Below are 24,870 nucleotides of genomic sequence, written 5' to 3'. Positions count from 1 at the left end.
GATGCTAATTCGTTTCCACAAATGTCTGCATTGGCATGTCTGGTTTGAACAATATAGATTCCTGACGACCTTAAATAAAATAATCACTTGGAAATACATCTCTTAATATGGGTTTATCGTATGTGAGCCAACTACAATTTGTATGATAATTAATATTATTTTATAATTGACTACACCAATCTTATGTCTGATAATATTTAGGTATGAGGATCAGCTGATGATGACACCACTGCTAATTGGTGTCAGAAAGATGTCATTTTCTATGGGGACTTGTCCACCTACTTATTGTAAGAAAAGTAGTCACCTCAGTTGTGTAAAAGTCAGATTGTTATCAGATTGTGATGACATTGAGAAATTGAGTTCAGTCTAATTTTACGACACAAATTCTGTACAACAATTTCTTTTTTTATTATTATTATTTTTACATAATCTGTACACCCAACATGGGGCTTGAACTCCCAATCCTGAGATCACGATTTGCACGCTTCACTGAATAAGGCAGCCAGGTGCCCCTAGTACAATTTCTTTTACATAAAAAGTGCACCGATAGCTTTGACTCTCAATTATATGTTAATTGTTTCTATTTGCTCTTCAAGTTTAAAGAATTTGCAAGTTAATTCTTGTAACTTTTAGTTTAAAAATTACTCAAATAAGCTTGAGATAATCAATGACTAAAAAGCAAAAAAACAAAACCAGAATCAGACCTATAAATCCCCAGAACAAACTGAGGGTTGCCAGGAGGCTGGGGGTGTGGGGTGGGCAAAATGGGTGAAGGGGAGAGGGAAGTACAAGCATGTGGGTATGGCCTGAGTAAGTCACGGGGATAAAAGGCGCAGCATAAAGAATACAGTCAAGGATATGGTGATAGCATGCATGCTGATAGATGGGAGCTACACTTGTGGTTTGCAAAACATAACATACAGAGATGCTGAATCACTGTGTTGTGCACCTGAAATAATGTAACATCGTATGTCGACTACCCTCTAATGAAAACTAAAAATAAATGAAACTAAAAACACTTAAGAGACTTATCTACCACCAAAAGAACAATAAAAATTATCTTTAGTTTTTATCAAATGTAGCCTCTAAGTAATAATGTTTCTGTAAATTTAACTTGGGAAGTTGAGATAGAATTTCTACAATTCTCACATACCAGCACTTCAAAAACTATTTTGTAAATCCTAAATCTTATAGACTTTGTCTCCAGGCCTTTCTAAATTTAGTGGTTTCTATATTGTAATGGTAACAAACAAAATTAGCTGAGCACAGCTGTGCTCAGTGAAGTATTACCCAAGGTCCAAGCCTGCCCAGGGCACATGTAATTCTTCCCTGCAGCTGTATTCACTACTCGTCCTCTGGGTCCGTTGCTAATAATTTTTTTTTAATTTTTTTTCAACGTTTTTTATTTATTTTTGGGACAGAGAGAGACAGAGCATGAACGGGGGAGGGGCAGAGAGAGAGGGAGACACAGAATCGGAAACAGGCTCCAGGCTCCGAGACATCAGCCCAGAGCCTGACGCGGGGCTCGAACTCACGGACCGCGAGATCGTGACCTGGCTGAAGTCGGACGCTTAACCGACTGCGCCACCCAGGCGCCCCGCTAATAATTTTTAAGTTGTACTTTAGTTATTTCGGTGGCCTCAAGCTACTTTTAATTTCCATTCTGTTTCTGTTTATGCATCTTTAAAATATTTTATGCTCTTAATTAGCATCAATTAATTAATAATTCCTGAACTATTTTCCTTGAGTAATTTAATTTAAAAAATTTTGTGTGTGTGTGTTTATTTACTTCTGAGAGATAGAGAAAGAGAGAGAGCTGTCAGTACAGAGCCTGGTGCAGGGCTTGAACTCAAGAACCACGAGATCTTGACCTGAGCCAAAGTCAGAGGCTTAACCAACTGAGCCACCCAGGTGCCCCCTCCCTGAGTAATTTAACAACAATACTAAAGTACAAAGCTTCTTGTACAATGTAAAGAGGCAGGTAGTTGAAAATTTACCGAAGGACATTATCCCCCAGAGATCGTGCAGGAAAGAATGAACACCTGCAGGTAAAATTAGAATGCATAATACCTGTTGGTGTTTCTGTAAATTAAGTATGGCTCTTACTTATAAAAGCACTAGAGAGAAAAATCTGAGAAAGTCCCATAATCCTATCATTTTACCAAATGATTTCATTTTGTGAATTTCCTTTGTGTGTCCATACGCACAGGATTAAATGTATTCAGAATAGTTTTTTCTATATATTACATTGCAGTAGCAACCTGTTACTTAGTAGAAGAGGTTTACTCAGATTTCTAAAGATAAATACTTATTTCTCCATTTCCATCATGAAATTCAACAGCTCATCACATAATTAAAAAAAAACCAGTAATATTTACCTTTCTACAGTATTTCTAAATTTAATGTATGGTTTCTCTTTACAAAGTCATTTTTCATTGCTCTTTTAAAAAATGTTTTTCGTTCTTTCTTTCTTTCTTTCTTTCTCTCTTTCTTTCTTTTGTGTACTATGTTCACATTATATGGGCATTCACTAGTTATGAGGAATGGCCTGAGGCCAAAAGGACTTTTAAACCTGGACTATAGTGATTTATTTATAGATAACTCATTCAAAGCTTTTTCTAGGTTAAAAAAAAGAAAAGAAAAAAAAAACTCATCTAAAGGAAAATGTAGGCAGTAAACTCTTCCATATTGGTCTTAACAATATTTTCTTACATAGGTATCCTCCAGCAAGAGCAACAAAAATAAACAATTGTGACAATATCAGGCTAAAAAGCTTTTCCACAGTGAAGGAAACCATCAATAAAATGAAGACACAAACAACCACATGGGAAAAGGTATTTGCAAATTATGTATCTGGTAAAGGGTTAATATCTAAAATATATGAAAAACTCATACAACTCAACACCATAAAAACAACCAGATTAAAAAATATGCACAGGATCTGAATAGAGATTTTTCCAAAGAAGACCTACAGATGGCCACAGACGCAACAAAAGATACTCAACATCACTAATTTTGAGGGAAAGGCAAATCAAAACCGCATGAGATATACCACTTCACACCTGTCAGGAGGACTAGTATCAAGAAGACAAGAGACAGCAAGGGTCAGGTAGGAAGTGGTTAAAAGGGAATCCTTAGGCACTGCTGGTGGGAATGTCAACTGAGGCAGCCACTGTGGAGAACAGTATGGAGGTTCCTCAAAAAGTAAAAATAGAACTACCATATGATCCAGCGATTCCACTGCTGGATATTTATCCAAAAAACCCTCAAAAACATTAGTTCTGGGGCGCCTGGGTGGCTCAGTCGGTTGGGCGGCCAACTTTGGCTCAGGTCATGACCTCGCGGTCCGTGAGTTCGAGCCCCGCGTCGGGCTCCGGGCTGGCAGCTCAGAGCCTGGAGCCTGTTTCCGATTCTGTGTCTCCCTCTCTCTGAGCCTCCCCCGTTCATGCTCTGTCTCTCTCTGTTTCAAAAATAAATAAAACATTAAAAAAAATTTTTTTTAGAATACACCACCTTAAATCCTGTTTTATCAAGTTTTGTTGACTTGCTATTTTTCTTTTTTTTTTTTTAATTTTTTTTTCAACGTTTATTTATTTTTGGGACAGAGAGAGACAGAGCATGAACGGGGGAGGGGCATAGAGAGAGGGAGACACAGAATCAGAAACAGGCTCCAGGCTCCGAGCCATCAGCCCAGAGCCCGACGCGGGGCTCGAACTCACTGACCGCGAGATCATGACCTGGCTGAAGTTGGATGCTTAACCGACTGCGCCACCCAGGCGCCCCGACTTGCTATTTTTCTTACAGTTCATTTCTCTCACCTCTACCTCCACTGTTGGTATCGTAACCCAAAGCACCCTCAACAGCTGTCCTTTTCCGTCCCTCCCTGTGTCTTTTACAATGCTTCCTAATTTCAGAGTCTGATGTTGTCACATGTGGCAGAAATACCACAGAAGAAATGCTGTACCCTTGTGCCTTCCACAGGGTAGAGGTACACGATGCTGGCAGGTCTTAATAACTGGTGATGTCAACTTCAGTCACTGGGATAAGATGGTGTCCGCCAGATTTCTCCAGGGGCAAGGTGCATTTCCACCCCTCAATTATTAAGAAGTATTTTGTGGAGAAATACTTAGAGACAACTCAGACATCCTGTTTCTTATCATAGCTTCACCTATTAGTTTTAGCATCCATCAATAATTCTTTCCTGCAACAATTACCGTTTTGTTTGCTTACCCGTGATTTTCTGTTTGCATCCTTTCTTCTACATTATTCATTGCAACTATATTGTAGACAAGGGCTGTCTCTTCTCCCCTATTTACTTATTTATTCAGTTCTTTACTGTTGACATCATTTGGGACTCATGGATATTTACTTATTCTTTGGTTGTCTAACCTTATGACCATTACTTGTTCTTTGTTGTTTTGTTCACATTGTCCCAGATTTTGGCCATTGGTAGCTTCTGTAAGTTGGCTACTGAATCCTTTGCCTCATGATTTACCCAATCATTTTATAAACATTTCCTTGCTTTCTGATACAAGATGATCTTGCCTCATCCTATATTTTATCTGTTTTAGCCCTGTTACCATCCTTTTTTCTTTTTTTTTTAATGTTTGTTTATTTTTTGAGAGACAGAGAGAGACCAAGCATGAGTGGGGGAGGGGCGGAGAGAGAAGGTGACACAGAATCCAAAGCAGGCTCCAGACTCTGAGCTGTCAGCACAGAGCCTGATGCGGAGCTTGAACTCACGAATCACGAGATCATGACTTGAGCTGAAGTCAGATGCTTAACCGACTGAGCCACCCAGGTGCCCTTGTAATCACCCATGTTTCTAAAAGTCATTGTCCTTTAATTGTAGAATGCTATTCAGGAATTAAGATCTGGATGCCAGGTGTCTTCATTGTCCCTGGAATGTTCTTGCCTCCAGATCTTCTCAGTAGACAGAGCTAGGAAACACATGTATGGACACTCAACACACACATACATATTGTAATTATTTCTATACCTAAGGTTCTGTATATATATTGAAGCCATGGGTTCATACTTACACGTCCAATTTTAGGGCTCTTTCTAGCATTTCCCCTTTTCTTATTTGTAACCCGGCTCTTATTACCTACAATATATTTACCTATCTGCTAAATCTTAGTATGCACATAGTATTTCAGAATCTCTAGTCAATACGTTTAAAAACAAATTTACACAATATAGTGTATGTGGTGGGGGATATATTTGCATATGGTATGCAATCAAAATTTGTCCCTCACATCACTTAATTATTGTCTTCTCTACCCCCTTCGATATAGTTATGCCATTCATTTATAACACCGTCAGGTAAATTTGTTATTTTTTTGTATTCTATTTTGGGTTCCCCCACATCCTGGTCGGTTTTATTTATTTATGTTTTGGGGTATGTCCTAAAAGACAGTGCTATACAGAAAACGAAGAGAAGTTTCATTCTGTTCACATTCTTGAACTGCCACTCCTACCCAACTTATGTTGGCAACCGATCTCATTAGTTTCTGGTTTATTTTTCTATATTTCTTTTGAAGACATTAGTGGATAAATGTGTATTTTCTCATTCTCCCTTTTTCATTACATAAAGAATAGCACATTATAGACACCTTCACAATGTATTTCTTGTTTGTTCATTTTTTTTTTTTTTGGTGAATGTACAAATAGCCTTGTATTTAACAATACAAAATAAATTATCTGTAGGCATGGACAATGGCAGTGATAGATCATTCTATATTGTTAAATGAAACTAGTAACTATGGGTATATTGAATTTCTTAACATCAGCCAGCCTTTTCAACTTCTTTAACTGACTTCTCTAAAATTACTGGTGAGAAACATGGCCTCAAGCACCCTGTCATAGTTTATTAGTAATGGTGAAGCACTATTCTAGAAAGTAGAACATATCCTCCCTGACCATTCCACCTGTTCCATGGTCCTTCTCTTCAGCACCCGATAAAACAGTTCTTATTAACTTGGTTGGATCAATGATTCATTTCTCCATCACATTCACAAAATCTCCAAGGAGAGTATCAGAACCAACTTTTGAGAAACTTAGCATAATTATCTCAACTATCAATGATCCTACAACAACTACTTTCTTAGTAATGACCTTTGTAAGCATATTTTTAAACGTTTATTTCTTTATTTATTTTGAGAGAGACAGAGAGACAGAGACAGAGAGAGACAGAGAGACAGAATCCCAAACAGGCTCCATGCTGTCAAAGCAGAGCCCGATGCATGGCTGTATCCCATGAACCATGACATCATGACCTGAGCTGAAATCAAGAGTTGGACACTTAACTGACTGAGCCACCCACACACCCTGTTTGCAAGAATTTTGAGTGTTCTTTTAGTAATTTCTGTATCATTGAAAATATCTTCATTAGCTGGAATTAGCAAGTCTCAGGCTGGAATGCACTGAAGAATAACACAACCCCCTCCCAGAACAACGCCTTCTTCAACAGCTTATATGTAGTATTGAGGGCATATGCAGGTCTTTCTTTTCATTCACTTCCACATCACTTGTCCCACCAACCTGCAGCAGAGCTACTCGATCTAGAAGTTTTTCAAGATATTCATTCAATTTTTCCTTTTCATAATTACCAGTTATGATATGTAACTGCTCAATGATTTCTTGAATAGATTTTTCAATTTGAGTCTGTTACCTTTTCCCTTCAAGCACACTGGCTAATTTTTGGTCACAATGACATCTCTATCCAACTTTTCCTAAGTGTGTGACTGAGCATCAAGATTTAGGGTCAACCTTTCTTCTCTGAACACTGAACCACCAGCATCAATAGCCATGTGTCTAAGTAGGTTTTTCCATTGTCACCAAAACCTGGAGATTTGACTGCTATAATCTGAAAACCAAGTTTTAGACTATTCAAAATGGGTGTATTTAGAGCTTCTCCATTAACATCTTCAGTAATTATTATGAAGGGCTTACAATAAGCATTGATAATTTCAACTGCAGGTATAATGGAGTAGACACCAGACATTTTCTTTTCACCCAGTAGAACACAGGCATTCACATTTCTGAGCTTCTGATGTATACTAAGTATGAAGAAACATAATCAAACTACAATCCAGTAATTTATAATTCATTATTCAGTGCTTCCCATCTTTTGGTGTCTTTACATCCTTCCTTTCAATCTTTTTCACTGTATAAGAAATGATATTGCTCATTTCTTGGCTTGCAGAAATAATAGCAACCTAAGTGATTTCTCTGGGGCTCAACACAGGTTTGAACTGCTTCTTAAATTCATCAATCACAGCATCTACAGCTAACACCACACCTTTCCTAATTTCCACTAGATTAGCACCTTGGCTAACCTCCAAGCCTTCCTTGGCAAGAGAGGATACTGATGTGGTAGCAGTGGTGGGGGATCTCTGGTCTTTTTCTTTGTGTTAGTGGCAACATCTTGAACAAGTAGAGTCCACACATTGTTATCTTTATCCTTTAAGTCAATTGAGACTGATACTCTGGGACTACTCACTCACTAATAATTGCTAATCATCACTCCAGCATCAGCTCAAAGCATTAAGGCTCAGATACCTGCACCAAATTTTACATCTTTGGCATAAGCCTGAGTGAGACGAGGAACCATTGCCTGCACAGTGGCCTCACCTGGTGAGGCTGTGGGCGTGCACCTGAAGAGGCAAGGGAGGCAGTGCTCAGCACACAGAGCAATCAGTCCGTGCCCCCTCTCTGTGCTATGTCACCGTCTGTGTCACCCAGTGGCTTCCATCCCTTTCCTGGTGGCCCAGGCCTGGCAATCTGCATGCACCATGCACATTTTTGTTTTGAATGTTAACAATAAGTCTTGGAAATGTCCCCATATTATTTCATTCAGGTCTTCATTCTTTTTCAGTTTCTTGGTACTCTACTGTGTGGATGCATCATACTTTAATCAAACACTATCCTGTGTATGGGCAATTTAATTGCTTCTGATATGATACAAATCAAATAACCCTGCAGGGAAGAACCTTGTGTAAATATAGTATTCGAGGAGTACCTTTCAGAACAGATTCCTAGTAGTGGGATTGCTTGATCAAACCATACACACATATAAAGTTCTGTTATTAAACTTCCACCAGAAGGACTGTGCCAGTTTACATTCTCACTAATAATATAGGACACTCCCTGTTTAGCCACAGCCTCACCAAGAGGATATGTTGTCATACTTTTTAATTTTTACCCATCTGATCACTGAGAAATGACATTATTTTAATTTGTATTTTTCTAAGTATGTTTGAACTTGAAAAGATATTATACTTAAGGGCCATTTTTATCTTTTTTATATGTGTGAGTTTGTGCGGATGTCTATTTCATATTTTCCATTGTTTTTCAGTTTCTTTTTCTTTGATTTTAAGAGTTCTTAATATATTGAGATTATTAGCTCTTTGTGTTACAAGCTACAAATATTTTCTTCTAGTTTATCAATTATCTATGATATTGTGAAGACATTCATCCCTGTGTTCTTCTAGTTCTTACATGTTTTCATTTTTTATGTTTAAATTCTTGATCTCTGGAGTTTACTCTGATATATCTTATAAGAACTGTATCAAAAATTTTTTTCCAAATGGTTACTCAGATGTTCTTACAACCATTACTTAAAAAGTCCATCTGGGGTGCATGGTTGGCTCAGCTGGTTAAGCCTCCGACTTGAGCTCAGGTCATGATCTTGCAGGTCTTGAGTTCAAGTGCTGCATCAGACTCTGTGCTAACAGTGCATAGCATGGAGCCTGCTTTGAGATCTGTGTCTCCCTCTTTCTCTGCCCCTCCCCTGCTCATTCTCTCCCCCCCTCTCAAAAATAAGTAAACATTAAAAAAAAAGTCCATCTGTGTCCCAGTAATAACCCAAAGAGAGTAGCTGTATCATAGAATATGTTCCTTACGTACTTAGATCTATTTCTGGGTTTTCTACTCCCCCTGGTCTCACTGTCTGCTTATGTGTCAGTGCCACACTAATTTAATTATGGGTACTTTGAAGTACACCTTTATACCTTTATATCCAGGGGAGGGGGAGGGGTTCAGAGCTTCTCATAGATTTTCTTTTTCAGTGTTTTCCTGCTTCTTCTTAAATGTTTTTCCATATGAACTTGATTATCAATTTGTCTTATACCACACACACACACACACACACACACACCCCAACTGCTCGTGTTTTGATAAGGACTGAGTTACGTTTATAAATTAATTTAGGAAGAACTGAAATTTTTGTAACATTGCATAATCTAATACAAGAAAAGGAAATGTCTGTCCACCTGTTCAAGTCCTCTCCTGTGTCTTTCTGTTTTGTTTTAAAATTTTCTTCATGAAGTTTCTTATCACTTAAATACTTCATCTTCTTTGCTGGAGTTGTTATAGGGTTTTTCCCCCACTCATCCACATCTTTCTTAGGCTGCTTGAGAAACTCTCAGCAAATACCCATGTCCTCCTCCAATGCTCTCTCTACATTGGATCCAGAGTTATCTCTAAAAAATGTAAATTTGTTCATTTTCTTTCAAAGATTTTTTTTTTTTTTAATTTTTTTTTTTCAACGTTTATTTATTTTTGGGACAGAGAGAGACAGAGCATGAACGGGCGAGGGGCAGAGAGAGAGGGAGACACAGAATCGGAAACAGGCTCCAGGCTCTGAGCCATCAGCCCAGAGCCCGACGTGGGGCTCGAACTCACGGACCGCGAGATCGTGACCTGGCTGAAGTCGGACGCTTAACCGACTGCGCCACCCAGGCGCCCCTCTTTCAAAGATTTTGAAAAGCTTCTGCATTTATTAAGATGAAGACCGAATTCCTAATTAGGCCCACCCAGTCCCCCATCTTCTGGCCCTCACAGACGGCCACTTTGTGGGCTTTAACCACACTAGCCACTTTTCTTTCTATGGGGCCTTTGCCCCCTCCCCGCTCAGGCTATAGAGCTTGAAGAGCAGAGCACCTGCCTCAGCCCCTCCAGTCAAGGTCAGGAAAGAAACCTGGAGAGTGAAGACATGGGCGGCCACGGTTCAGAGAGGAATCCCAGAAGTCTGGCTTCTCATGCATTTGGAGAAAACACGTATATGTGAGTGTGGATGCTGTGGAAATAGTAAGAAGAACCACCCCCCCTCCCCCCACACACACACAGCAACAATGCATGGAACTGCACTATCAAGTGATGGTGACCCCTTCTAGTGAAGAAAAGGAGCGTGGTGAGTGACTGCCCATTCTCTCCAGCAGCACCCGGAAAACTAAGACAGGACCTCTGTGACTGGGGGAAGGGAGGAGATCTGCAAAGAGGCAGGTAAGAGTATGAATGAGCATGGAGGGGATGCAGTTCCTGCTTCTTCAGGACTTCAGGAGGAAGCCCTCCCATGAGCCCCTGGATGCCCCTCACCTGAGGGTCTCTCTACCTGGTCTGCAGGCACCCTCAATGCCCCAAGTGTTACTCACACACTGAGTGGGCTCTTTGGGTGCGCCCCTAAGTACAGCAGCTGAGAGGCCCAAAGCAGGCCAGGGTCTGTGGGCAACGGAGAAATCACAAATTTGAGCTACAGTGCCACCTTCTGGAAAATTACAGAGAGCTTTCTAGTAGCTAGGTGGGAGAATACATAAAAAGACATAAAAGACATAAAAACTAATTTAGAATTCTGCCAGGGGCGCCAGGGGGGTTCAGTCAGTTAAGCCTCTGACTCGTGATTTTGGCCTGGGTCATGATCTCGCGGTTCGTGATTTCGAGCCCCATGTTGGGCTCTGCACTGACAGTGTGAAGCCTGTTTGGGATTCTCTCTCTCCCTCTCTCTTTGCCCCTTCCATACTCATTGTCTCTCTCTCTCTCAAAATAAATAAATAAACTTAAAAAAAAAAAAAAAAAAGAACTGTGCCACAAGAGGGAGCAGGAAGAGTGGAATTACCCTTACAAAGACTGAAAACCCCAGGTAATAACAGCACCATTGAACAGAATACCCCTCCCTACCTAGAGGCAACTAGGAGAGAATTTTGCTACTTCAGATGCAAAGGCAGCAGTGTTAAAAATACAAGAAACATGAAAAACCAAGAAGGCATGTTATCATCAAAAGATAATAATAATTCTCCAATAACTGAGCTCAAGGTAATGACGTTTTATGAACTAGCTGATAAAGAATTCAAAATAGCTGGGGTGCCTGGGTGGCTGAGTAGGTAGAGCACCCAACTTTGGCCCAGGTCATGATCTCACGGCTCATGGGTTCAAGCCCCACATTGAGCTCTGTGCTGACAGCTCAGAGCCTGGAGCCTGCTTCAGATTCTGTGTCTCCCTCTCTCTCTGCCCCTCTCCTACTCACATTCTGTCTCTGTCTGTCTGTCTCTCTCTCTCAAAAATAAACATTAAAAATTAAAAAAAAAAGAATTCATAATAGTTGTTTTTGAAAAACTCAGTGAGCTACAAGGAAACTCAGAAAGGCAATTCAACAAAATCACAAAAAAAAATGCAGAAATTCTGGAGCTGAAGAATGCAATGAATGAAATTTAAAATGCATCTGCAGCGAGCATAACAACTGGAAGACAGAAGAGGCAACTTGGAGGGTAGGAGTTTGTAAATAAATCATTTAGAGGAGAACAAAGAATAATGTAGAAAAGAGAATATCTATGTGATCTATGGGATTTCATCAAAAGAACAAATATTGGGGCGCCTGAGTGGCTCAGACGGTTAGATGTCTGACTTCGGCTCAGGTCATGATCTCTCAAACTCAGGTTTGTGAGTTCGAGCCCCACATCAGGCTCTGTGCTGACAGCCTGGAGGCTGCTTCAGATTCTGTGTCTCCCTCTGTCTCTGCCCCTCCTCTGCATGCTCTCTCTCTCTCTCAAAAATAAACATTGAAAAAAAAAAAAAAGAACAAATATTAGGGTAATCAGGGATCCAGAACAAGAGAGGGTAAAGGAGGCTGAACATTTACTTAAAGAAATAATATCTCACAACCTCCCAAGCCTTGGGACAGAATTGGGCATCCAACTTCGTAAAGCTAAGAGATCATCTTATTATCTCAACGCAAACAACCTTCCGTAAGACACATGATAACGAAACTGCCAGTAACCAAAGATACAGAGAGAATCCTAAAAGCAGCCATATATTAAGAGATTATAACCTACAAAATAATTCCTATTAAACAATCAATATAAATGAATCAGTATCGTGTATGAAATAAACATACAGAAATCAGGAGCACTAACAATTATACAATAATAACAAAACATCTGAAAAAGAAATTAAGAAACTATGACATTCACAACAGCCTCAAAAACAATAAAATATTTAGGAATAAATTTAACCAATGTCAGGAAAGAGGTGTATAATGAAAACAACATGACTTGAAGAAGACACAAATAAATGGAAAAATACCCTGTCATGTGGATCAGAAAAAATAATGTTGTTAAAAGACACATAGTACTCAAAGACATCTATAGGTTCCATGCAATTTCTATCAAAAGTCCAATGGGATTTTCCATAGGAAAAGAAAGAAAACTCTCCTAAAATTTGTATGAATCCACAAAAGACCCCAAAGAGCCAAAACAATCATGAGAAATAACAAAGCTGGAGGCATCACACTTGTTGATTTCATACCATAGGCCAATGGAACAGAATCAAGAGCCCAGAAATAAACTCCTACATCTATTGTCAACTAGTATTTGACAAGGAAGGCAGGAACACTCAATGGCGAAAGGATAATCTCTATAACAAATGGTGCTGGGAAAACTCATAACCACATGGAAAAGCTTTAAACTGAACCCTGGTATTATACCACACTGAAAAATTTTCTCAAAATGGGTTAGAGATATAAACATAAGATCTGATACTGTAAAACTCCTAGAAAAAAAACATGGAAACGTCTTTAACGTTGGTCTTGGCTCCTTGACGCTCGTGTTGATTGCTATACTCATTTCTCATTTCTCTCTCTCTCCTCAGGCCTCCCTATTCCTGAAAGCTTGAAACTGAACCCTGATGTTACACCACACTGAAAAATTTTCTCAAAATGGATTAGAGATATAAACATAAGATCTGATACTGTAAAACTCCTAGAAAAAAACCATGGAAACCCCTTTAACGTTGGTCCTGGCTCCTTGACGCTCGTGTCGATTGCTCTACCCATTCCCTCATTTCTCTCTCTCTCTCCTCAGGCCTCCCTATTCCTGAGACATAGCAATATTGAAATTAGGCCAGTTAACCCTACAGTGGCATCTAAGTGTTCAAGTGCAAGGAAGAATCACATTTCTCACGTTCAATCAGAAGCTAGAGACGATTATGCTCAGGGAGGGGGGCATATAGAAAGCCAAGATGGGCCAAAAGCTAGGCCTCTAGTGCCACACAGTTAGTTAGCCAGGTTGTGAAGAACAAGAGAAAGTTCTTGAAGAAAATGAAAAGTGCTACTTCAATGAACACAGAAATGATTAAAAAAAATCAGCCTTCTTACTGATATGGAGAAAGTTCTAGTGGTCTGGATAGAAGAAGAACCAGCCACAACATTCCCTTCAGCCAAAGCCTAACCCAGAGCAAGGCCCTAACTCTCTTCAGTTACGTGAGGACCGAGAGAGAAGAAGCTGCAGAAGAAAAGTGTGAAGCGAGCAGAGGCTGGTTTGTGAGGCTTAAGGAAAGAAGCCATTTTGCAACATGAAAGTGAAGGTGAAGCAGCAAATGCTGATGTAGAGCCTACAGTGAGTTGTTATTCAAAAGGCCCAGCTAAGGGAACTAATGAAGGGAACTACGCTAGACAAAAGAGTTTTGATGTAGATGGAACAGCCTTCTCTAAGGAGAAGATGACTTCTAGAACTCTCCTAGCTAGAGAGAAGTCAATGCCTGGCCTCAGAGCTTCACAGGACAGGCTGACTCTCTTGTTAAGGGTTAATGCAGCTGGTAACTCAGTGTTGAAGCCTATGGTCATGTTCCACTCTGAAAATCCTAGTCCCCTCCAGGATAATGCTCAATCTACTGTGCCTCTCTTCTATAAATGGAGCCACAAAGCATGGATGACAGCACATTTGTTTACAACATCATTTACTGAATATTTTAAGCCCATTATTAGGATCCAGTACTCAGAAAAGACCCCTTTCAAAATGTTATTGCTGATTGACAATGCACCTGGTCACCCAAGAGCTTTGATGGAGATGTCCAATGACATCAATGTGGTTTTCATACATGCTAACACAACACCCATTCTGCAGCCCATGGATCGAGAAGTAATTTCAACTTTCAAGTTCTGTTTAAGAAATACATTTTGTAAGGCTCTAGTTGCCATAGACAGTGATTCCTCTGATGTGTCTGGGCAATGTAAATAGAAAACGTTCTGGAAAGGATTCACTTGTCTTGATGTCAATAAAAACATTCATGTTTCATGGTCAAAATGTCAACATTAACATGAGTTTGGAAGAAGTGGATTCCAACCCTCATGGACGACTTTGAGGGATTCAAGACTTACGTGGAGGAAGTCACTGCAGATGTGGTGGGAACAGCAAGAAAAGGAGAATGAGAAGTGGGGCCTCAATATGTGACTGAATTGCTTCAATCTCGTGATAAAACGTCAGCAGATGAGGCATTGCTTCTTATGGACAAGCAAAGCAAGTGGCTTCCTGAGATGGATCTACTGGTGAGGATGCTGTGAAGACTGTCGAGATGACAACCAATGATTTAGAATATGACATTAACTAAGTTGATGAAACAGCAGCAGAAGTTGAGAAGAGAGATTAATTCTGAAAGAAGTTCTGCTGTGGGTAAAATATATCAAACAGACCTGCATTCTATAGAGAAATGTTCATAAAAGGAACCGCCAATCAATGGGGCACAAGCTTCACTGCTGTCTTATTTGAAGAAATATCCATGGCCACCTCAGCCTTCAGCAGCACCACCCTGAAGGGTCAGCAGTCCTCAACATCAGGCAAGACCCTCCACCAGCAAAAAGATTCTCACTCACGGAAAGCTAAGATGGTGGTTAACAAATTTTAGGAATAAAAGTCTTTTAAAATTAAGATATGCACATTGCTTTTTAGACATAATGCTATTGCACACTCAACAGACTACAGTATAGCATAAACATAACTTTTATATGTATTGGGAAACCAAAATATTTATTTGACTTGCTTTATCGTGGTGGTCTGGAAATGAACCCACAATACCTCCGAGGTATGCCTGTATACGGAAAGGAAATGAAAACAGGACAAAGAAGAGATGTGTACACTCCCATAGTTTTGCAGCATTATTCATAATATCTAAGATATGGAAACAACCAAAGTATCCATCAACAGATAAATGGATAAAGAAGATGTGGTATATACATATAGTGAAATAATATTCAGTCATGAAGAAGAAAGAAATCCTACCATTGCAACAACATGGACAGACTTAAAAAGGATTATGCTGAATGACACTAGTCAGAGAAAGACAAATACTGTATGATATCACATATATATGCAATCTAAACAAGTAAACAAACAAACAAACAAACTCATAAAAACAGAAAATAGAATGATGGTTACAAGGGAGTTGGGGGTGGAAAAATTTGGGGAGTGTTGTTTAAGGATATAAACTTGCAACCAGTAGATACGTAATTCCTAGAGACACGAGGCAGAGAATGGGGATTATAAACAATTTAGTATTGTACATTTCAAAGCTGCTAAGAGACTTTAAGTAGTTGTTCCCATCATAAAAAGGAAATGGTAATGATGAGACATGACAGAGGTCGTAGTGAGTGCTATGGTGGTAATAATACTGCAACATAGGAGTGTATCAAACCAACGTGGGCCACACCCTACAATACACAAGGCTGTATGTCAATTATCTCTCACTGTTAGAAAACACTATATGTGTTATGTATTCTTAGTACTGCGATTTGTTAATACCTAAAAACTATTTTATTGTATGAGTTTTTTTCCATTCCCTTTCCACCAGCCATTAGTTTTACATTTTCCTCATTCTTTGGTTTTCCTATTATCTTTATGATCACTATTATTTTTGTTTGGTTTTGTAAGTATATATACACATGCATTTAAAATTATCTGGGGCTCCTGGGGGGCTCAGTCGGTTGAGTGACTTTGGCTCAGGTCATGATCTCCCGGGTCACGGATTCGAGCCCCGTGTGGGGCTCTGTGCTGACAGCTCGGAGCCTGGAGCCTGCTTCAGATTCTGTGTCTCCCTCTCTCTCTGCCCCTTCCTCTCTCTCTGTCTCTCTCAAACATAAATAAACATTAAACACATATTCTAAAAAATAAGTAAAATAAAATTATCTTACAATTATATTTATCCATTTATCTTTGTATTTTCTTGGAGTGCTCCAGATTCATCTCAATATTTGGATATTCAATTCTATTTTCCATTTATTTTCTATTTAATTAATTGGAACTTGTAGTTTATCTTTGAAGGTGTAATGATAAGTTAACTTTTCTCCAATGAGTAGAAAGAGTATTCACATAAGAATGTTAAGTGGCTATGTAAAAATTAATATATATCTGTGCTCAAATATTTACTCTTCAGGAAAAATATAAATAAGAAAATGTGTAGTTTTTTAAAATTTGTTTATGTGTGTATTTATTTATTTATTGACAGAGAGAGAAAGAGCACGCACACATACAAGTGGGGAGGGGCAGAGAGAGAAGGAGAGAATCTCAAGAAGGCTCTGGGCTGACAGCAGAGAGCCTGACGCGGGCCTTGATCTCATGAACCATGAGATCATAACCTGAGCCAAAGTCAGGCACTTAACCAACTGAGCCACCAGGTGCCCCAAGAGTTTATAGTTTTAAGTCATACCCCAATTTTAGGGGAAGTCATCTTTAAGTTCCATAGTATCAGGTCAGAATGTGTAGTAAGCTTATTAATTTGTTCATTTTCAGGTGCTGTCACACATCCAACAATTAACACTTTTCAGGGGGAAGAGGCTAAGAGAAGGTGCAATCTTAATCAATGATTTCCCCACACTATTTAATTGCATTCAAGGAGGTTAAAAATTGTTTGCTCACACCTGCTGGAAGTACCAGCCAATACCTTAAATAAACTTCATTTCCTATTCATATGAACACACACACTGTCTTTAATAATGGAACGGAATTCTTGATGGACATGGAATGGATACATACTGCCTTGAGATCAACGCTTTACTTTAAAATCACACAGGTACGTATTGTAAAGCCTCTAATTGTCTTGAAGGATCTGTGAACTTCCAAAAGTGACTTCTAAGCAGGTAAAATATGGACACTTATCCCTCACTATCTCCAATGCATATAAACACCCTTTCATTGTGATTAAGAACTAACTCATTGAACACATAATGCTGAACATTTACTGTGTGCCTAGCACTGTGTCGAGCTCAGAAGGTATATTTGCAGTCCAGTGGGTAAAGAGGAAAGTAAGAAAAGCATTTCAGGGGCACCCGGGTGGCTGAGTCAGTTAAGTATCCAACTTCGGCTCAGGTCATGATCTCACGGTTTGTGCGTTCAAGTCCCGCGTTGGGCTCTGTGCTGACAGCTCGGAGCCTGGAGCCTCCTTCAGATTCTGTGTCTCCCTGTCTCTGCCCCTCCCCTGCTCTCTCTCTCCATCTCTTTCAAAAATAAATAAAACATTAAAAATTTACTTTTAATTTTTTTTTTGGTGTTTATTTATTTTTGAGAGAGAGAGTGAGAAAGGGGCAGAGAGAGGAGACATGGAATCCGAAGCAGGCTCCAGGCTCTGAGCTGCGGCACAGAGCCCGACGTGGGGCTCGAACTCACGAATCATGAGACCATGATCTGAGCCAAAGTCAGACACTTAACTGACTGAGCCACCCAGGCATCCCTAAAAAATTTATTTTTTAAAAGAAAAGCATTTCAGCACTGCGTGTTCTCAGCCCTTAGCGCTTAGGGATAAGCACAGTATGACAAGTGTGCAGGGTAAAAGATCCCTAATTCAGCCTCAGGGGGTTAGGAAATCTCTGAATAAGGCAGTCTTCAATGTAAACATCAGAAATGGGAATAAACTCTAGTAAAAGTGAGAGAGGACTTTTACAAAGGGTAGGGAATAACATGCACAAAGTCCAGGGTCAACACAGAATGTAACTGCTTCAGGGATTTTCTAGGTAACTCAAAATGACTGGAACTCAAAGGGATCTGGGGTAGTTGGGAGGCTGGAAAATGAGCAGGTGTCTATTCATGCGTGTTGCCTCATGCCAGGCTCAAGAATCTGACTTAGCTCTCAAGATTTATCTTCAGAGACGCTGATATAGATATACATTTTTGTGTTGTTAGGAGAATGCACTGCAGACGAGCCAGACCAGAGGCAGGAAAGCCAGTGAGGAGGTAATTAATGCATTTGTCTACACAAGACGTGAGGGGGGCCCAAACTAATTTAAGGTCAGGGGGAATTGAAAGAAGAGGACAGTTTGAGGACAGAGCTGATTTGTCACTGTGAATGCTTGGATTTTAGGGGTAGGTTGTCAAGGAGGGTAGCCCAGCCCTGACCTGGACATGTGGGTAAATGTATTCATTGAAAAGTTGTCAGCATCTAAGTAATTGTCACATGGGATTTGCACACCATTGCTGGCAGGGAAGCTTAAAAGGGAGGCACGTAATTGGGCCACAAGGGGGTGAAACTGGTAATAGGAGTGATGTACTCTGGCTTCACAAGACGTGCCTGGCATCAGCCTGCAATTGCCAAAGCAACTGTCTCACTAAGTAGAGCAGGGGAAGGCCGTCTGGGAAAATTCTGGAACCTACCTAAGGCTCAAGAGTTATACCAAAAATGAGTGGATTCGTTTCCCTCTCTTTGTCTACAGTTATATAATTAATGCGTCACATCAGGTCGGTGGTTGTCAAAAATGCTTCTGCCGCTGCGAGCTGTATCATCATCTCAGAGGGACGCTTCTAGAAGCAGCTCCCTGCACTCCCCCTGTAACGCCAGCGTCATATAATAAACTATCACATCTCCGTGCTTTGTTAGGCAGTATATGACACGCACGGATTTACAACATTCATCCATTCATTCACTCAGCAAACATTTATCGAGTGTCCCACTAGCTCCTAGGCACTGTTCCAGGCATGGGGAATAAAACAGTGAATAAAACAAAGCTTGTGCCTTCACAGAGCTTTTGGTGATGGAAGACGATTAATATGCCAGATGGTGAAAAATGTGATGAAGAATGATAAATCAGGGTACGAAGAATGTCAGGTGTGGGCTGTGGTGGACAGCTGTGCCATTTCTAAGGTAACTAGGGTGGTTATGATGAGCCTGTCTGATGAGATGATGTTCCAACCGGGCGAAGGGTTGAGGGAATGCATTGTGTGGATATCCATGGGACAAGTGTCTCCAACCGAAGGATTAGCAAGGGCAGAGGCTCTGCAGGATCAAAGCAGGAACATACTCCCATACTCATGGAACAGCAAGAAATTTTACTGTGCCTCCACGATATATACGCTAGGGTCCTGTGCAATCTCTAGGAAGGAAAACGGAGATGAATACGCATAGATTTTGCCCTCAAGGAGTGTATTCTTAAATACAGGAGCTAAAAGAGGTAGACAGTCGAAGGTGTCAATATAAAGAAAAAGTTATAATATTATTTCTGGTAGAGTGGCTTAGGAAAAACGAAACACTGCTTGAAAACTGGAAGAGCAACAGATACCAATGTTGTGTCCATTCCCAAATGACCCAGAAGGTGGGTGACACCTGAAGTCATGGTCATGCTCATAGGTCATTACGGTCATGTGATACGATCTCGTCCCAGGCAGCACAGCTTATTTCCTGAGTTATTCTAGCAACCTTGCTCATAGGTTCTCCTGAAAATCAAATAGCAAGTTTGGAGCACCCAAAGGGATGCTGCTGGTCTTTTCCCCGGTCCATCCTGCACATGTAGCACATGGAAAGGGTCTTCAGGAAAGGTTTCCCGAGGGAACGGCTACATCAAGAGAAACTATGTGCCCCGAGTTGAAACGATATTCATGAAAACATAAGTCTTGACGATTTCAGCATTAATCAAGAGTAGATATGAGGACAAGTGTACTGGGAGGAAGTTGTGTATATACCCTCAAATAATACACTGCAGCCGGGAGGAAGTTAGGAGACGCCGGCACAGACAGACCGAAGTGACACAGCATATTCAGAGACTGGGTGGCTCTTTTGTGTGAAGATTTGGGATCGACTTCCCATCTAAATGGATGCCCTTTAAACGGCAGCATGTTCTGTGAATAGTGGTGGCAGCTGCAAAATCAAAGAATCATCACGGCATGTGCTCAGGGAGAGGGCCCGTGGTTCAGAGAGCAGTCTTTCCACCACGCCTGCACGTGCATCGTCATGAGCGTCCGGGGTCATCACCGAGAATGACCGACAGCGGCACCATATGCACACAGTGCTGTCCCCTCATTTCCGAGGTGACTGTGCATATTCTCTCCGGTTTCCCGACACATGAGACACAAGAACTTTTCCTCGGTTTCACTGCAGTGCGCTCAAGGCCGCAATTACTTGCACATTGATTTGATCAAAGTCTCCCCTTGGTGTTTTATTGTGAGCAGTTCTACGTTACTAGGGAAACAGACTCGAGTCTGAGTCTCAATGAATGGCATCAAGGATTAAAATTACCTCCACCCCTACCTGAGCTCTACTATAGCCGCAGGACTGTTATCCTAATTTGAGGCTTCCCTACGCACAGGAAAGACTTCAGGCAAATTAAGAGATGCCACGTTTTTCTCTAAATTTCTACATAAAAATATTCATCCTATTTGGGGCACTGTTAGGAAGCTTTCAACCGTCACCTTATACCATTACTGCACGGAGTACATGTCACGTGAATAATTTTCATTATAGTAACCTAATAGTAACCTAATTAAATTACATTTTACGGCTCTACCATTCACTAAAAACTTCATGTGTCTGCACATCAAATCAAGAGTTGTGATAAATGAAAAATGGCTGCTGGGTATAAAATCAGTGCCACATTAGCAGAAACTTCTATAAAGAGATGGATTCACTTTCCTTATCTCTAGAATGATACGTGATTTCTAGAATGGTATTTCCCTATTTCTGGAACGTGAGAAACGCAGAGGAATCACCTCGTCTACAATAATAACCCATCCACACCCAGCCCCCATCCTCTAGCAGAGCGGCTAGCTGAATGTGTCGATGAATGAATGAGCACAGGTGTTTTGATTCCAGACAATTCAGATCATCGTGTTAGGGAGTGTTCAAGTTAGGGAGTATTTCACAGAGGTTCATAAAGCACGGTGCATTCTTTTCCGAAGCCCAGGCTTCCTGACCACCTGGAATATGCTGGCCTTCCTTACACCTTATCCTACCTCTTGGCTGGCTGAGTCCACACTCTTTTCAGGCTGATTTCAGCCTAGGGTTTCTTAACCTATTTTTCTTGAGTGAAACCTAAGAGGCCTAAATTGTAGGCAAAAAAAATTGTAGGTGAGCATATGTGCATCTGAGCATTTTTCTGGAGCAGAAGAGAGAGAGCTTATGGCTTTTATCAGCTTTTCAGAGGGATGCTGTGTCCCAACACAGGTTAATAACTACCTTTAAGTGCCTTTTCACACATCATCAAAAAGTCACTCACTGTGTTCCGAAGGCTTTCTTTTTTTTATTATTTGTTCCAGAAAATAATAAAGTAATAATTATGTTAGAAAATATAAACAATAGTTATTTTAGAATATGAAATATGTTAGCAGGAAAATGCTACTCTTTTATCTCTCAGATACCGCATTTTATGCAGGATAAAATAAACTTGAAAAGTCCTTACCAGATGCGAGCATTTCAGTACATTACGTGTTAGTAAGAAGTAGTATCTTGCAAACTACAGAGTGCTTCTATTATCAAATGTGACACAACTTTAGTACACAAACTTCTTTTTCATACATTCTGAGTGCATCTAGGAAGCCCACAAGTATGATATGATGACTTTGTACAACAACTATTTGCACATTAAAGACAAAATGTTTGACTCATACAGATTTACTGCGGTCCTGCCTTGTGGTTAGGCTCAGTGGCCTATGTTCAAGTAGAGGCACAGGAGAATTAGACCCACCTTCATCCTGAGGGGTGTAGCCCAGCGTATGGAGAGAGGCAGTGATAAAGGCAAGTGAAAAGTCTTACTCAGAGGCACACCAGGGGCCCTGGAGGAACCTAGGTCAAGTGCCTGACAAGTCTTTTGGGCTTGGAGGCAGTTTCCAAGATGAAGTAACTCCTCAGTAGCCGGTGTGAGTAACCCAGGAAACCCGAGATGGGGGAGAGACACTGAAAGATCAATGCATCAGGCAGCAGGGGCAGCCAATATAAACATCCAGACATGTCAGGGAGGTTGCCTTTTTACAGAACTAGAGATTTTATCAGGAGAATTGAAATGCCAAAGGTTTCAGCCTTTTAAAAGGATTTGCTTGCCTCTCATCCAGAGGGCAATGGGATCTATTAAAGACTTTAAACCAGAGGATGCAAAATTGTACACAAGAAAGTAAGGCTATGCAGCATTTAAAGTGTTCACAAGCTGGTGGAGGCACCCTGGAGAACAGCATGGTGGGGGGGGGGGTCCCCATAAAGTTATAAATAGAACTGTCCAGGATCCAGCAATAGCACTACTACGTATTTACCCAAAGAATACAGGAGTGCTGATTCACAGGGACACATGCACCCCAATGTTTATAGCAGCACTATCGACAATAGCTAAATTAGGGAAAGAGCCCAAATGTCCATCGATGGATGGATGGATAAAGAAGATGTGGTATATATATACAATGGGATATTACTCGATGATCAAAAAGAATGAAATCCTGCCATTTGCAACTACATGGATGGAACTGGAGGATATTATTCTAAGAGAAATTAGTCAGAGAAAGATGAATACCATATGATTTCACTCCTATGTGGAATTTAGGAAATAAAACATGAATATAGGGGAAAGGAAGCAAAAATAAGACAAAAACAGAGATGGAGACAAACCATAAGAGACTCTTGAATACAGAGAACTGAGGGTTGATGGAGGGAGGAGGGTGGGGGATGGGCTAGATGGGTGATAGGCACCAAGGAGGACACTTGTTGGGATGAGTGCTAATGTTGTATGTAAGTGATGAATCACTAAATTCTACTCCTAAAACCATTATTACACTATGTATTAACTGGCTTGGATTTAAATAAAATTAGAAATGAAAAAAAAAGGGTTCACAAGTTACTGGCTGAGCAAAATCAGTTTGAATACTTCAGGCCTTGAGAATTTGGTTTCCAAAATCATCAGGATTAAGGAATGGCTCCTAGCCAAAAAATACATTTAAAAAAATCTAAACTAAATTCTCATTTCCTGTCAAAGAAACAGCCATTCTTTGATGGGAAATAAAAACAAACAAATGTAACTATAAAGATCAGAGGACTTTAAGATCGTGCTTCAAACACAGTCATAGATTGCTTCGCTACAGATTGGGAAAGAAACACTGATTAATTGGCATTGTTTAGGTAAGGCCACTCTCTCCAAATTTAGGTAAGAAAAATGGGAGAATCATGACAAGAAAAGACATCTGTTTTCCCCCTCGCATGAGGATAAAAACGTAAGAAGCTCAACAAGAAGAGGGAAGACGCCAATGCTGATGACCAGCAGTGACGTTAGCCACGGAGTCATTCCCTGGACTGTCGTTGGCCATGGAGCCATTCCACAGACCGACGTTGGCCATGGAGCCATGCCACAGACCAAGCAAGAATGATGGAACATGAGGGCAGACACTGTCACAGCAGAGAAGAGAATGGCTAGAAAAAAATGGCAGATACACCAGGTCTGTTAAACAAAACAAAACAAAACAAAACAAAAAAAATTGTAAGGTACCGAATACAGTAGTTCTGCGAGGTAACACACAGGTGGGAAATGGGTAAAAAAATTTTAAAGATATTTCGGTCCAAATTAAATGAAGAGACAGCATTTTGGCATGTAAATATACACCAGTCATCACAGTTTGACCGTTGGAGAAAAGGTGTCATGAAGCAAGATGTTGGGTTCAGATCTGCTACGTCCTAGCCACACACCCTTGGGCAAATTAACTTTAGTCCCTAAATTTCACACCTGTTTAGACTTTTGTGACATAGTAAGTAGACGGTTAATGGCCATTTTTCATACGATATTTCTAATAATCACAATAACACTGTTAAATGGAACCTACCATCCACAGTTTTAGATATGAAAACTAAATTTAGTACAAGTTAAATAACTTACTGAACGTTACACACTTAGAAGTAAAAAAACAAATTCCTACATAAAGGTGTTTTTAAATACACACACACACAGAGTATCTTATTGACTTCTAAGATTACAACACTCAATTTAGGAAATGGTTAACATAATTACTCAGTTTTACTAATTTGATGGAACATAAAGATCAAAGTAGTTTCCAAAGTACATAGATGCTACAACTTAATTTTAAAGTGCTCTAAGTTGATCTCAGAAATAAACAGCATGGACAACACAAATAAGGCTAGGGTCAAAGTTTGGCTCCTTTAAGCAACCTAATCAAATCTCAACGTCAGGAGATAAGGGTTTCTGTCTGTCTTGTCCATGCTGTCTCTTGAGCATCTTGAAGAATATTTGGTACAAAGTGGGCTCTCAAGAAAATATCTTCTGAGTAAAGTTGTTTCATACAGGCAGCTAAATTTTAGATTCTTAGATTGTAGGACACTGCATTTGGACATTGGACAAGCCTAGTCTTCCACTAGGAGAGGGGATGGGCAAGAAGTAATGAATGTACAACAAAAAGTATTTTAGAGCAGTTAGAAACAAGACACTGGAGGTCTGGGTTAGAGGTCTGCAAAAACATGCTTCTGGAGGGAGGGAGGAAGGGAAGGAAGGAGGGAAGGAAGGAAGGAAGGAAGGAAGGAAGGAAAGGGAGAGGGAAGGAAGGAAGGAAGGAAGGAAGGAAGGAAGGAAGGAAGGAAGGA

At 40.2% G+C, this 24,870-nt stretch overlaps 1 protein-coding gene and 1 pseudogene across 15 annotated transcripts in view; both read right to left on the bottom strand.

Moving 5' to 3' along the window:
* The window catches only part of GRIA4 (glutamate ionotropic receptor AMPA type subunit 4), a 474,792-nt gene that overhangs the window by 276,445 nt on the left and 173,477 nt on the right, over nt 1-24,870 (bottom strand). The gene's annotated exons all lie outside the window — the stretch shown is intronic.
* LOC121020752 (60 kDa heat shock protein, mitochondrial-like) lies at nt 6,411-18,818 on the bottom strand (annotated as a pseudogene).

This window comes from Herpailurus yagouaroundi, unplaced genomic scaffold, assembly GCF_014898765.1.
Source record: "Herpailurus yagouaroundi ecotype Mexico unplaced genomic scaffold, PumYag 251, whole genome shotgun sequence".
Lineage (NCBI taxonomy): Eukaryota > Metazoa > Chordata > Mammalia > Carnivora > Felidae > Herpailurus > Herpailurus yagouaroundi.
This window is presented reverse-complemented; position numbering and strand designations above follow the sequence as displayed.